This window comes from Hipposideros armiger, unplaced genomic scaffold (genome assembly GCF_001890085.2).
Source record: "Hipposideros armiger isolate ML-2016 unplaced genomic scaffold, ASM189008v1 scaffold_15, whole genome shotgun sequence".
Lineage (NCBI taxonomy): Eukaryota > Metazoa > Chordata > Mammalia > Chiroptera > Hipposideridae > Hipposideros > Hipposideros armiger.
The window spans coordinates 370,364-386,979 of record NW_017731365.1 but is presented as its reverse complement, the minus strand read 5'-3'; the positions used below and the strand labels follow the sequence as shown (position 1 = coordinate 386,979).

General features: G+C 33.3%; 1 protein-coding gene across 1 annotated transcript in view; it reads left to right on the top strand.

Moving 5' to 3' along the window:
- Positions 1–16,616, top strand: part of CTNNA3 (catenin alpha 3) — a 772,514-nt gene that overhangs the window by 437,513 nt on the left and 318,385 nt on the right. The gene's annotated exons all lie outside the window — the stretch shown is intronic.

Genomic DNA, 16,616 nt, shown 5'->3' with positions numbered 1-16,616 from the left:
ATTTCAAAAACATTGAAATGCTCTTCATCTTTATTGGAGATTACCACTCAAATCACATGGTCAGTGTTCTATCATGTGGGTAAATCACTCATTGGAAGAATTATAAGCGCCTTTAAGGTGCATTTATGTATTTCAGTTCATGATTCATCTGCTTTGGGGAAAAGTATTATTTTCTGGCACTTGTTCAAATGCTATAATTTAATACATTTACAGCAAATTATTAAACCACTGCAGCAAATAAATTAATACAACTCCAGGAGTTATATCTAAGGAATAGTTGGCTCATCTAGTCGGATCTGGTTCACTGTTCTATAACATGCTAGGGGAAGAAAAAAAAGAAAAGCTTAACTATTTAAATTTTTCTTGTCAAATACCTATGAAGATGTGAATACTGAGCAGGAATGTAAGTAAAAAAATAACGTAAAGAAGGAAGCAGAAAGGATTAAACTGCTAATTTTCTCAATAGGTGTTTATTTGAATATTTTGACTCAGAAAGTGTCAGATGGAATGTTTTTACAAAACAACAAAAGGAGCAGCTCTGTCATAAAAAAACTGAAGATTCAGGTTTTACTTCTTCCTCACCCCCCTTAACTCTGTTTCTTATCATAGAATTCTTTAAAATTATTGGTGTAAATCTGTTACTGAAAAGAGTGACATCTACATCATACTTCTTGAATCTGTCTTTCTCTACCTTATTTCCCCCAAGGCCATTTTCATGGGCAATCGTAATTGTCTCCTTTGCACTCTTGTCAGAGTAATTGTTTCTAGGAGGCCTTTGGGTGAGGCATTCATGGGTGGTTTGCCATAATCTTGAAGTTATTCGGACCAGAGATGGAGTTCACAGTGTGTATGGACCAAAATCGCTCCCAGAGATTGTGGCCTGGGCTCTTTGTGAGATAACTATGAGATTCTGAATTGATACATACAGAGTCCTCCAAGTCAAGTTATTATAGGCTTCTGGGATATAGATTCTCATTTCTGGGTATCCACATTTAAGCTTCTCCAGACTCAGGTCTCTCTTTGGGGTCTCCTTGATCAGTGTTGACCCAAAGCTGCATTATACTCCATAAGACTCTGTTTCAGACCTGAATCAAAATCTGAGATTGTCAAAAAGAAGGTAATTGAAGTACATTCTTTGCAGAGAAAAGCCAAGAAAAAATGATATCTCTCTCCATGCCCCCCATTCTCCATCCGCATACCACTGAGAGCCACAGCTGTGCTAAATTACTGATAGTATGTTACAACTTTAAGTATTTAGGATTAGAAAAAAAATTAAGAGCCGTTAATCCAAACTTCATACCCAATTTTATCTATGTGCTGGTAGTAATTTAGTCCCAATTGCATCCATATTTATAGTACAACAAAACTTAATGGCATCAAGAAAAACAAGAAAAAAGTCTGTGGAAATTCTAGAATAGATATATTTTGTATGAACTTGTCTTAATAATTTACTTAAATAAGATTTTTACTTGTATTTTTATGTTGCACAGACTCATAAATTCATTTTACTCTATTTATGAAGAAGATCTCGGTTTTTACAATGGTTATACACTTTAAATAGACTTGAAATGTAATTCAGAACTTTGCATGTAATTTAAAACTATGAATATAGAGGTCTTATATTCCAAAGTTTTAACTTATTAAATGTATTGCTTATAGATATATAGTTAGTACATTTATCCATTTAATTTTTCTCTAATTCTCAAATAAAGCTTGTGAAATGGGAATTATATAATAATTGGGAACATAATACAATATTTTGATATACATTTTCTTTATTTTATTTTTCTTGCATCTGATATCTTTTCTCTTACTTTAAGAAGTAATGGGGTGCTAGAACATTAACTAAAGATGGGATTTGCATGCCAAGTAAGAATTATCATATTTTAAATTTGTCTTTATTGCATGCTTCACAAATCTGGCAGTTGGACTCAAGTCTAACCATATAAATACAAATGAAATGTTATATGTGAATGAGTTCATAAATTGTTATGGATGAAATATTATTTTATTTTCCCTTTACATGAGTTTTTTATGGACTATGACTAAAGTTAATCATGATTACACTTTGGGTAAAATATAAAAAAAATACATTCATTTTAAATCTCAATTTTGGGGATTTTGTTTATATTTATAAACCTACATTTTAAGTTTCAGAATTTAACTCACATATTAACCCAATTCTCTGAATGTAAGTGGGAGGAGTCACTTTAAATAGTACCACAAAATTATGTTTAATGTATTTTTATATGGATAAACTTGGATGTACTTGAAAAAATTTACCTCCTTTCAATTTGGGGTTGATATTGGAGGGGTAGATGGGTAGCTCACAAAAGGGGGCTTAGACTTTCAAGGAAAGTAGAGGAATAGATATTTGGAATGTAGTCATAATGGTTTATGATCTATAAGCTATAATTAGGTTAACTCTAAGTGTTAATTATGCAAGGTAAAATATACTATTAGAAAAAAGTTAACAGCCACTTAACTATAGATTTTTGGCTTACATTCTATAGACTTTTGGCTTACATCAAGAAAATGCTTTTAAAAAAATTATTGAGAACTTCATTTTTAAACTTAGTGAGTTCTTTTGAAAGTATACTTTGTTGTTTTAATACAGCACCTGAGACTATGTTTCTACTAGTGGAAAATATCTTGAAATGTATTTCCTGCTTTGTTTAGTATATGAATTTAGTATATGTTTGTATATGAAGAACAGTGCATGAGGGAAGGAGTGTGGTGTGTGTGTATATACAAGTATATCTGTAAGTTTTTCTTAATAGCTCATGAGTAAGATGCAAACTAAGGAATTGAAAAAAATCTAAAGATGATGCAATGATGAAATAATGAAAGTGGGCATGCATGATAGAAAGAAATAAAGTTAGCATTCCAAAGTTCAAATTATACCACCATTGCAACAGAATGGAGTTGCTTTTATAGTAGCAACTCTAGTTTATTTGCTCACATATATTATACTTTTTGCTTCCCTCCAGTTAAGTTGAGGCTGCTTATAACCAAAGACATATGAAATAAAATGAACAAATAGGATGACAAAGAGGATATAAACAATATAAAAAGGGAGAAAAAGCCAGGATGCTCAACAGGAACGTTAACCTGGTTACCGCTATCAAGTGTTACCCATTGCTGGTTTCCTGAGCTGAGATATGAAGAAGATAAGATGTGTTACAGGGCTCCAGCATTTATTGCAGACAAAGCACAACCACTTCTCAGGGAGAAATTTTTTGGATCTAGCTCTGAAACACATTTCTCATATGTTCTTTTCAAAATTATGGGCCATAATGTGATGGATATTTTCCTTGACAGTAGTTCCAATTAAGTGTAGAAGCATATCTCCAAAGGCATTTTCTTATATGAACATGTACATGTTGAGAGCAGAGTCAAGGGCATATGTAGTATGTCATGCAGCAGAATAGAAAAAAAATGTTGAATGTTTAGAAAAGATAAAATTGATTTCAGGGTTAGAGATAAAATGTTGAAGGGAAATATTCCTTCCTCTTTGCTCTAAAGAAATTTGAAAATGGGATAAAGCAAGTCTTTGTGCCTTGATTCTACAGACCAAAAATTCCTTCTCTTTGAAGTACAAATCAGCCTCCATTAAATCATCTTTCTTTACGTGCTCTGTTTCCCTCTATCTCAGAAAGAAAACGAGGTAGACTTGACCTAATAATTGCTGACAAGATTCACTCTATAGTGATTATATAAATGTATTCTGCATCTTCTTAAAATTCAGATTTGGGTCTCCAGTTGCATAAACTTAAGGTATGGATCAATTATTCCAGGGAAAAAGGCAGAAAATGTAAAGAGAAAANTTTTTTTGGCACTCTCTGTATTTAAAGAAGCGAAGAGTTGATACTGAACAGCTATCAGAGCAATATGGCTTAATGCCATATCAGATAAACTGACCAACTAACTGAAGGTTTTTTGTTTTCTTAAAGAATCATTTCATAGTAGTAGAATAAAGTACAAAGACTCTCTATGTAAAACCTAATTTCCATTTACTTTAATATGAGTCATGTCATAACCAGTAATTGGTGAAAATTTAAACTGTACAGGCAAATACATCTCTTCCACATTTTTCATATATTCCTGAGGTCAGAACTGCAATACAGGGTTTTTAACACAGAGAGTTTGGATTTGCATGGGGCATGTTGAAAACAAAACAAAACAAAAACAACTTGTGACAATCCATTACAATTTATTTATTACCTATTATTTACTTAATAAAATTGCACATGTCCAGTATTTATCATGGAATGGCTAAATTGAATGCTTTTGATTTGAGGATTAAAAATTGAGAAGATTGTGGAAGGGGGAAATTAAAAAAAAACTTTAACATTTATAGATGGAAAAAAACTGAGTAACTAGCTATGTGAGCAAAATACCAGACTCAGAAACTATTAGAGTCCTAGATTTCTAGAAGCGAATATCCGTAGACATCTGAAATACCTCCAAACTGTAATTAGGCATCGGGGGAGTGGAGCTTCCAGGGCAGGTGTGAGTTATGTGACTGGCAAACTTTAGAATTCAGGGTCTCAAATGGCATTTACTCTGATCTTCTTAAAATTCAGATTTGGGTCTCCAGTTGCATAAACTTAAGGTATGGATCAATTATTCCAGGGAAAAAGGCAGAAAATGTAAAGAGAAAACAAAACAAAAGTCAGTTAAAGCATTTTAATTATACCCCAAGCAAAAGAGAGTTAAGGAAAAGCCTGGGAAACAAGAATTTTTTGTTTAAGAAGAAATTTTGGGAGAAGCATATGATTGTATATCAGGTATGAAATAAGATAATTATAAAATATCTATAACATACTGGAAAGGGTATAAAATGAAGGTGTATTATCATAATTACCAGTTATAAATAAATCAGTTTATTATTTCCATTGAAAGAACAATCAGACAACAACATCTATTCAAAGTGTGAATGATTCAGTTAATAGCTTTTCATGCCTCATTTATGACATTTTTTTTAGGGAGATAAAAATACTGAAGTGATTGAAATACACTGTGCTGGAGTGACTTGCACATAATTTATCACTAACTGGTACTTTTATTTCTAAATGACAATTCCCCCCGCTCTCCCCAAATAAAATAGCTTAAATGCTAGATGCTTCAGGATTCGCTTTGGTAAGAGCCTTGCCATTTAGGAATTTCATAATCAAGAGCAGGTGAATAGTGTGGATACTTTTCATTTATTAAAAAATTATAACGGTATTCCTGAGGAAATTGGTGTGTTGTCTGGGATTCCATGACTTGGGAGAAGTGAGAATGTTCTGGTGGATTTCTTTTTATCCTACTATCCCTTACAGTAACTACATGTAAATGCTCTCCAATGGATGACTTCCTACCACATACTGGTCTGAGAAAAAAATAATTTAAAGAGACATTTTAATTTTTTGTTCTTCTGGATCTTTCATAGAATACCACACGTATAGTCCTATAAAGCCATGTCTGATAATTTGGAGATTCGTGGAAATCCTAATATCTAGCCACAAGCAAAGAACTGCTTTTATGAAAAGTGTCAAGGGATCTTTTTTAAAGGAAAGCTTTGAGCCTTATCTGAATTTTTTCAAGCTCTGGGATATTCAGTTTATTGAAAAAGGAATTACGTTGGAACCTATATTTTTGGTTATTAGGGCTGGTACTGAGTTCAATATAACCTTATTTACAATTTCTGGTGAGCTAATAGAGCTTTATAGTATTGTATAATTGCAAGATAAATTAATATCTAATAAGCTTTTCCTCTCCAAGCCTTGTCACCCTTCCTCACTATGTCAGCATATAAATGCATATCAGATATCACTCAAATGAGAGGTGGAGAAAAGGAAAAGAAGAAAGCGTAGACATGGAGACAGAAAGTATAATAAGCCGAATAGTTTGTTAATCCCTTTGTGACTTATTTAGACCCTAAAACTAACTGTTCCTTGCTTACTTTTCTATCAAAGTCACCTATGCGATCTCCTAGTGGAATGGAGAAATTTAATATACTTTAAATAATTCAAAGGAATGATTATTTACATCAACTCTTAGAATTATATCATTATAAGTGTACTGTTAACTTTTATTCCATTTTTAGCCTATTTCTGCCCTTTTTCTCAGATTCATGTCCTATCTATTTTAATGAATGTTTTCAAGGCAAGATTATTTGGAAGAATGAATTTATAGCAAATTGGATATGCAATGGGACATTCAATAGCAATAGTAAAAGGTAGCCTGTCTCCTAGTGACCACTAACTTAAAGTATTATTTTTTAAAAATTTAATCTGTACATTGTCACAAGTCCTTTTCTAAGTTAGAGGGGGTACAAACCTGAAAAGCAGTGGTAGAGAGCACCATCCCTTGGATGTTAGCTAGCTTTATACCCCATGAACCTGGACTTTCCAACCAGAAGATGGAGATTTAAATAGTACTTCTCAGAGCCTTTCTGGAGATTGTCCAATTATTTTCTGTCACCATTCCATCCTGCTCCTATTATGCTCAGGAATATAAATGTCAGTATTTCACACTAATCCTGACAGTCTCAGAGCCCCATGAAACGAAAAGCACATTAATGTGCTTTGTAATCAAACTGGAGTTTCTCACATTTTGCTGTCTCTTAAGAGGAATTAAGGGCAGTCATGAGACTTCAAAACCCTAAAGGCTGTTAGTATTTTATAGTCACTAACAAATTATAGACCGTACATATGCAACATTTCAAAGATAACATTCAAAGCATTCACAATAAGGATGTTTTAGGTATTTAATATAATAGAAAAAGTTGCAGTCTAATGAATTCAGTTTTACAGGCTCATTTCCTACAATAAAACATAGGCCACGCTATAGATAATTATCTAGAATGAAATTTTGTATGTATTTTATTTATGAATAATAGTTGTTTGAATATAATATGCATTCCATATGTTGAGGATTCTCATGGCTGCTGCCTTTGACATACTGTACACTTTTCATAACCCACAAGAGTTTCTTAGGAGAAGGGTATTAAGACACAATTCCCTTGATATTCATTAAAATCGTATCATTCATGGTGCGCTCTCTTCGTGTTAATATTGATATGTTCTGAAGTTCTAAAATTAAAATGTATTCTTTTTTCTAAGCGGGAAGATGAGAAAATTATGCCTTCAACTAGTTAATGAATTTGCTTTTACTGTTTTGGCTCAGTATAATGCAATGTGTATTGTTGACGATTTAATAAGAAATTGCCTTTAGTACCAAGCAATGGAATCCTTTGGTATTAATGATATTTTTATAAAGAGAAGTGTTTGCTAAGGGAAAAAATACTGGGAGTGCCAAAAAAGTGTATACAAGTGGACACTTTGGTCAACGTTACTTCAGCAGTACTTTACCATAATATAAAGTGTCTGGACACTGATGGTAACCACTTTGAGCACCTATTATAATTGCAGAAGTCAAATGTGACTTGTATTCATCTTTTGTTATCGGCATATATTGAGTATTACAATTTTAATAGTTTTTTCCTTTTAATGTGTATATCTTTTTTTTGGCACTCTCTGTATTTAAAGAAGCGAAGAGTTGATACTGAACAGCTATCAGAGCAATATGGCTTAATGCCATATCAGATAAACTGACCAACTAACTGAAGGTTTTTTGTTTTCTTAAAGAATCATTTCATAGTAGTAGAATAAAGTACAAAGACTCTCTATGTAAAACCTAATTTCCATTTACTTTAATATGAGTCATGTCATAACCAGTAATTGGTGAAAATTTAAACTGTACAGGCAAATACATCTCTTCCACATTTTTCATATATTCCTGAGGTCAGAACTGCAATACAGGGTTTTTAACACAGAGAGTTTGGATTTGCATGGGGCATGTTGAAAACAAAACAAAACAAAAACAACTTGTGACAATCCATTACAATTTATTTATTACCTATTATTTACTTAATAAAATTGCACATGTCCAGTATTTATCATGGAATGGCTAAATTGAATGCTTTTGATTTGAGGATTAAAAATTGAGAAGATTGTGGAAGGGGGAAATTAAAAAAAAATCTTTAACATTTATAGATGGAAAAAAACTGAGTAACTAGCTATGTGAGCAAAATACCAGACTCAGAAACTATTAGAGTCCTAGATTTCTAGAAGCGAATATCCGTAGACATCTGAAATACCTCCAAACTGTAATTAGGCATCGGGGGAGTGGAGCTTCCAGGGCAGGTGTGAGTTATGTGACTGGCAAACTTTAGAATTCAGGGTCTCAAATGGCATTTACTCTGAGGACTTTTCTGATTTTCTTCCTGCAAAATTAATCATTCTCTCACTTTTTTTTTTTTAAAGATTTTATTGGGGAATTGGGGGAGGGGAACAGCACTGGGGAATTGGAGGAAGGGGAACAGACAAGTTTCTGTCCTTTTGTTCTTCAGTCTGGTTGTGGAGGACGTCGCTTCACTGGCCCATGTTGGTATTATTGTGCTCTTCCCGGGTGAGGCTGATCAGTTGCCTGCTTCTGGAGGGCTGCTCACGCTGGCTGCTGGCTACACACGGTAGCCCATGGCAACCCACTGCCACAGGGGCTTCAGCCTACGCCATCGCAGGTGACTCACAGCAGCCCAGCTCCAGGTCGAGCTGTTGTTCACCATCTTAGCTGTAGAGGGCGCAGCATCATTGGCCCTCCTGTGGGATCTGAACTGGCGACCCTGCTGCTCAGAGCTGATGCTCCCAAGCCAACTCCTAACCATCGCGCCACTCAGCTGGCCCTAATCATTATCTCACTTTCAATCCTGCAGCATCATTTACATTTTTAGAAATATCACATTGAGTTACAATCATTTATTCACTTTTAAGCATTTGATTGCTTTATCATCTATCTCAGTCTTTGGCACATTGTAGTAAAAGATGAATAAATGAATGAATTCTTATTTAATTGAATTGAGTTAAAACACCAAATTATCATGGATATAATATAAAAGATAATCACGGTACAAAAGAAAAGACACACTGAATAAATACCTGTGAATGAAAATTTGCAACACTCAAGTGAACACAGAGCTAGCTGCAAGTTAATAGTTTAAATGATGAGCAAAATTTGATGGAAGAGAACATGTTTCATCCTTGTTTGGCTGTACTTTGAAAAAAATAACAGCTTTATTGACAATTGTCTGTACTTTTAAGAGAAATAATCCTGTGTATTATGTTACATTTTGATATGTTCATAAAATTTTACTGTAGTGAAGAATAATATTGAGTTAATGTGAGTTCTAGTAGTGGGTCTGTTTTCTATTATCAAAGTTATTTCGATCATGGACTTGAATCATAGTCTATTTTAGTATTTTGTTTTTTATTTGAAACGTAACTATCAAAAGGATTTTTATTTTTACTCTTTGGGATAAAAGTTCTGGTTGGTTTTCACCAATATTAACATAAAGACTGAAAGGGTTGACAAGTCAGTCAATCTATAGGTCACTTTTTCACCTGATAACAAACAGTAACTTGATTGGGGAGTTGAAATTAGTAGCTGCGGGTGGTAAGCACACAATGCAATATGCAGATGTGTGCTATAAAATTGTACACTTGAAACCTATATAATTTTATTAACCAATGTCACCCCAGTAAATTAAAAAAGTAGCTTTTAAGAAATTATTTGATTTAATTCACATGACTATTTTAAATTAATTGGGTTGCTTGTATCATTCTTCAAAATGTTGTATGAACATTTTATTAACACTAACATAATATTTTCCACAAATGATTCACATGATTTACCCCCAACAAAGAAAGAGAAAATACATGAATAAATAGGAATATAAAGAGAAATAGAGTTGAGAAAAAGGTGGTAAATATTTATGCCGCTATAGAAAGGCCAAAAGGTTTGTTGTGGCCAGAATAAAATTTAGCTCTGAACTTTTAGGCAATCAGGACAAAAATGGAGGTTGGTACTTTTTTGCCAGGCATGTAGGAATCTAACAAATGCTATTGGAATAACAGATGTCGTAAATAAAAATATAATATTCTTTCTTCGCTTCCCTCTCCTCTTCATTTTGCCCCTCGGAATACTGCTAAGTTCTATCTCAGTTCTCATTTCTGCCCAGTTATCCCCAACTATTCTACTAACTTTGATTTCATTTTTTGATTGCTGTATGTACTTGGAGGTATTCAATTTAGCTTGGAATTTTTTTCTGCTTAATATTGATGTTAAGTTTTCTCTTTGCTAAGACTATAAGCCCCTTGAGAACAGGGACTGTATCACATACTTTTTCATAAATCTCAAAGATATTTACTTTTCACTAGACATATGTTAAGTATGTAATAAACCCATCCATTGTATTGATAAAATGGCTTTAGTTATAGACTTAACTGAATAGACTTTTAAACTTAAGAGCTGGACTTATGAAGTGGACCTGAAATGTGCAATTAGTAGGAGTCACTTTGTTAGTATATCTATTATCTGGATTTGGATTCTTGCTTCACAGTTTAGTAGCTGTATGTTATATAATCACTTTGAGCATCATTTTCCTTATCTTCTTAAAGGGACAACAGTAGTACTTACTTCATAGTGTTATAATTAATCCTATTAAACACATTAATAAATATTAAATGAATTAATACATGTAAAATGCTTAGAAAGTTAGCATTCATTAAATGTTATTTTGTCTTAAAATCCTAAGTGTTGTCATTTTTTTTTTTCTGGAGATAAATTGAAATTCCTCTGGTGGCAATTATAGAACACAAACAATTGGCTGAGGTTCATTCTCAGAAAGAGAAAGAATCTGACAATGAAAAATACACTGAAATTACACTTCCATCAAATGCAAAGATGAAAAAGCATTGACGTACAAAGATCTCAACTTTTTCTCCACGTAGCACAGAATTCAGAGATGTTCAGTGTCTCCTAGATCTCTGTAAGCATAGTCTGACTAGAGCTGGGTTGGGCCTCCAAGCTTTTTTCTCAAGGCAGTAATTTCCTTATTTTATAAATGAATGTAAAATAAGACCCATAGGTAATGGATGCTATAAGTGTCTAGGTCAAGAACTGCTGGAGAGAACTTTAGAAATCATTTTCCCAACTCCCCACTGTGGTGAACATGCTGCTGTAATGATGGCCTTACCCCACAGCAGAATGACGAGGCTGATGTAACCTTTAACCACATTTTCATCAGACAGTTTAGGGCGTTGTATTTATAGATCTGTAATTGAAAGTGAATATATCATTGATGTAAAACACTAAGAGCAGATGGAGTATATTTAAAATACAATTCACTTTTTAACATTAGAATTTTGACTATGTATATGTGAATTTATTAATTACTCTTATGGTTGAAGCAACAATTTGGGGTTTATAGTTTGGGGCTATTTCAGAATTGATCTTGAAAAAAGCATTTGGTATTCAGTTTGAATCTTTGATTCTGAGTTTTCAATTTCTAGATAAATAATAGTGATAGTTCTTGGACTAATTTTTATTCTTAATATTCTCTCTTTTGGTGAAATTAATTCTGTCTATTTAATATGTATCACCATCACAAATATCTGTTTAATTTTATGTTCCTAATGTCCATATTAGCCTTTCCTGAATGAAATTTGATGGCATAAATGTCATTGTAAATTTTACTTCTTAGGCTTAGCTTTAAAAATTACTTGCACAGTCATGACAATAAGTTACATTTCCTTCACTTACCTCTTGATTTGTGTTATTTTTTCCCTCTTCATTGGCTTTCACCACATCTTCAATCCAGGAGCATCTCTGTTGTTCAAAATCACAATTGCTCTATCTGGTTCAGGTAAAATTTCTATATAGTGGTGGCAGTGCCAGATGCACATATGTAACGGTATTAGGCTCAGAATGCTACATCTTCTTTCTTTGCTGGGTTTATTAATCATTTAAAATGTATAGCATCGTTTTATCACAGCTACAGAAGTGGTAGTTTTAGTAGAAATGTAACTTATAGTGTTTTACCGGCCTTTGAATCCCACGTGTATTATAAAAGAAAACTGTGTTTTACATGGATGTTACATATTTAGATAGTTTAATGGAGTAACATGCTGATGTAATTTTCTAATTACATTATGTTGAGCTTATGCAAATTCAGATTGAACTATAAGGGACTGTTAGCCCAACGTTTAGTGAAAAGCACTTGGAGATACTAATGGAATCAATTTGTAAATAGCTGAGACTGAGGAAGATTTATTTGAAGATTTGAGTTTAAAAAATGAACTTAAAAGTTTTATTTGGCCACCTGCACATTTGCATTGCCTTAACAAGAAACACTATATATATATATATATATATATGTCATTTATGCATATACATTTATATATATTTATAATTGGAGCTATATATACTATGTTCTGAATAATAGGACAAGCAGAGTCTACGTTGTTATAAATGTTATCTTCCTGCTTCCTGTATGTAGTGTGTTTCCAGATTCTAGATCATTCGTGTGAACAGTAATGCACCTATAAAAAATCTTCCAACATAAAATCATTCACAGGAAATAGTCTGCAACTGAAGCTATGTCATTGCCATTAGCATTTTGTGACTGTAGATTATTGGCGTTTTTCTTCACACTGTCATTTTCATTCGGTTACTTTATTGACTGTTCGTCTATACACTTTTTTTGCTTCAATTTCCATTTTTGGCCAGTTAAAGATTATAGTGTGGATATCTACTTATCATATTTCTGTTATTTTATAATATAGCTAGGAAATTTTATAATATAGCTAGGAAAGTTGGAAGTGAAAATACAACATGAATATTTGGGAGTATTTATCTTTTGAAGAATTTTTCTTTTTAATGTCCACTCTTTTTAGGAAACAGTGTAAAAAACTTCAAGAAAGTAATTGTTTTCTTTCTATTAAGTTGCTGACTTGGGATATTGAAGGAAACCTCTACACAGTGTGAAATAGTTTCTGTAATTTTTCTGTTTAGGAATAGGAAGGTTTATATTTTTTCTGCTATCCTCATACCCCCTATTAAAATATATGAGTCTAATTGTATTGATTATGGTCTTTTCTCACATTTGAAAATGTGCTATTGGGCAGAAGGAGCACATCCTAGAGTCCGATGAACTGGATTTGAACCCCCAACTCTACTGCAGGAGCCTTAGTAAGTTATTCAACTACCATGGTCCTTATTTTCCTTCTCTAGAACGGTGGTTATACCTGTTTCCTAAGAAGACGTGAGAATGAGATGAGGACAACACAGTGACTGGTGCACACTTTTCCCCCATTGCCAGTTTTTCAGGGGTTATATTTTTACCTATGGCAGCAAATCATAATTTAGTTATGTCGAAAGAGCTAATGGAGAGCAAACTCTATAAACAACACAGCCTGTCAGGAAATAACAACCATTTTTATGTATAGTTGTCCTTTGTTGTGCATTCCTCCAGTCAAGAAAAATGTTCAGCCAGGCATAGAGTACTAGATTCACATTGGCATTCGGAAGCCAATAAGAAGAAGGGAAGGTATAATAAGAATGAATAATTTTAGACTAGAATAAAAAGCAATTGAATGACTTGGTAAAAGTAAATTCATTTGAACAATATTTTGCAAAACCTAGTTTGCATCAGAGATTAACTTCAGAGATCCTGATTCAGTAAATCTAGCATGAACCCAAGGGATTTTTTTATCTCTTCATAACAACTTTGAGGATACGATAGGTCGTAAGAGTTGAAACCAATAAATAGAAAAAAAAGTAATGATCAACTTTATCCATTCATGTTATCTGAAGACTATTTTTTGCATTAATCCAAATAACTTCAGTAAGTGAAACTGACTATAAATAATTACTGTATAGCATTTATAGACCTGCTCAAAAAATGATGAGTCAGCCCATCATTTTATGTAGTCTAGGTAAGGACTGCTTTCCAGGCCACACACTACAAGTGTGCTGCATTATACAATACGAGATACAGGAATACCTTGGTTTGCGAGCATAATTCGTTCTGGAAAAAAACTACTCGTATTGCAAGACATTGCTTGTTTACCATGTTAAAATGTATTAGGAATGTTGGCTTGTCTTGTGGAACACTCGCAAACCAAGTTACTTGCAACCCAAGGTTTCACTGTATATGGAAATCAGTTTACAAAAGATAAATTAGTACCTGTTTCAGATTAGAAAGCAAAAAAGATTTACTTCAAAGATCTTTTATCACAATGTTTCTTGATGCATTTTAAATATTATTTGATTTATACAAAATTTTTCACCTAGAAGTTTATGGAGACACATATCATATACTATAAATGTTTGGGAGAGAGGAGGAAAAACTAAAGCATTCTCTACCTCCTAGATGGCTGAGGCAATCTCTTGCTTTAAAGTCACTGTCTTTCATAGAAAGGTAAATGATCAATTATGGACTTTGTAAAACATGAATTTTACCTTAGATTAAAAAATGTTAAATATTAGGAGCCCTGTATCTCACAATAGAATCATAATGCAAGCCATGAGAGACCTCTAAAAATAACCCATCACCACTCTGGGTGTGTGTGTGTGTGTGTGTGTGTGTGTGTGTGTGTGTGTGTGTGTATCAAATGTTTCTTCCCCATTACAGTTAATAGTAAAATGAAGCACAGTTGCTTATTGCCATTCTACTCTACTCTTGTGGGTATGTCAGAATTTTGAAAGCACTGATCCTGGATCCCCTGCCCTTGGCACCTCTCTGATTAGGGACAGCTGTGGTGAGTTGAGAAGGTAATAGAAGTAGGTGGAAGCTCTTACTTACTGCAAGACCAACTTATCTGGATTCTTACTGCATAACCAACCTATCTGGACCTGGAACTTTTTATGTTACCAGATTGTTCTACTACTTATTACCCAGAGTGATAAGCTGTTAAGAACTATGCCAATGTATGATGTATCTACTCCAGAAATTTCTTACCACCCTCTTTCTTAAGACCAAGTATCTGCCAGTTTCATTTCCTCTCCCTTTATGTACTGCCATCTACTCGGCACATCGGATTTTCTTTCTTCCACCTTACTGACAGTTCACATCAGGTACCTATTATCATGCTTTCAGTTTCTTTACTTATTTTGAATGTTTAGTTTGAGAGATGATATCTGTCTTCCAGTCAGGAGCAGACAAAAACAAATATATATATCTTTACTCCCATATATGGTGGTTTTATTTTAGAAAATATCTTTTACAAAATGGTTTTGCTGCTTCTTAGCAGTTTGTGGAGTCAGACTGATCTGATTTCAAATCAGGATTATGTCGTTTGTCTTGACTGTTAAATTTGAGCAATTTCTTTCCTTCTAAAAATATAATTTACATTACAATCTGTATGGTTTTCTAGAACATTCTGGAGAGAGTAGGGATAAAGACTTGATAAAAATGAGCTGATTAATAAAATATTATTTGCCTGTTAGCATATGTTTTAGCATCTGTACATCAATTTGGATAAATAACTTCATTTTTATAAGAAAGAAAATAGAGAAAATTATTCTCTATTAACACAGGTATAAGAATTCATGGTTCAAGAAGTACTCTTACTGAAACAAAAAAAAAAGGAAAAAAATTTATAAAGATCTTCCAAATTAGCCCTGAATTGAACATGTGTTGATCATGTGTATAACCTTGCACTGTAGATCTGTTTTATAACTATCCAGGCAATCTCAATTTAGATGGTGTGTGATTTCTTTTCTTGTGCTTCTCAAATTTATGCCTGTACCTTAGGGCAAATATACATCCACTTCTTATAAGTAACCTGCACATTTACAAATGATATGGTAAGAAATCCATGTCTTGCTATACTTTTTGAACAAAGAGTTTTAATGTGAGAGCCCAGAGTAGCACACAGAAAGTTCATTTAGCCGTTTTGTTATATAGATAGAGGAACTGAGTTAAATTAGGGATTACTGAACAACATGTCAAACATTTATTTTTTTTCCACTCTGCTTACTATCCCTGGAAATTCTCTGACTCTTATCAGAGAGAGAAGTCTTTTAGTATAGTGGAGAGAGGAACAGGCTCTGAATTTTGAGAATGGTTTGACTCCACCAATTATTAGCCCTGTATTCTTGGGTGAGTCTCAACTTCTTTGAGATTAACGTGTCTTCATAGGGTGGTTTGAACACAAAATGAAATAATTTATGTGAAATGTGGTTTATAAACCTCAAGACACTGCATAATTTTATTGTTTGTTGCAGCTACTGCTGTTATTGTATCCACGCTGGGTCAAATTCTGCATTTTTCAACTTCAAACATAAACATTTCAGTTGTTTAAACAGGTGAGTAAAAGACAGGAAGGGAGACATGGGGAACAGAGTAATTAGGAAGAGGATGTGGGAAATTATTGAATGCTGAAAAAGATAAGTTAGAAATAAGGATTTTGGACACAAATATATAAATTGCAAATATATGATAAAGAGTCCAGACACAATCTCCTCTAGCAAGTCTTTACTTCTCCCCATTCTCTGCCCCTGGACATGGCAGAATAAAATTAAGCAGACAAATAACCCAGCATCTTCTTCTCCTTTTTTCTTTTCTTGTTAAAGATCCTTTGTTTTAATTTCAAATATGAGATATCTGAACATTCTTAGTTTATTTCGCTCTTACTGTAGTAAGTCCTCAGATGCACAGAGCTATGGTTCCAAGGTGACTGCTTCTATTTATAGCTGTTGACTTTAGATGAACTTAAAACGTTTAAGAA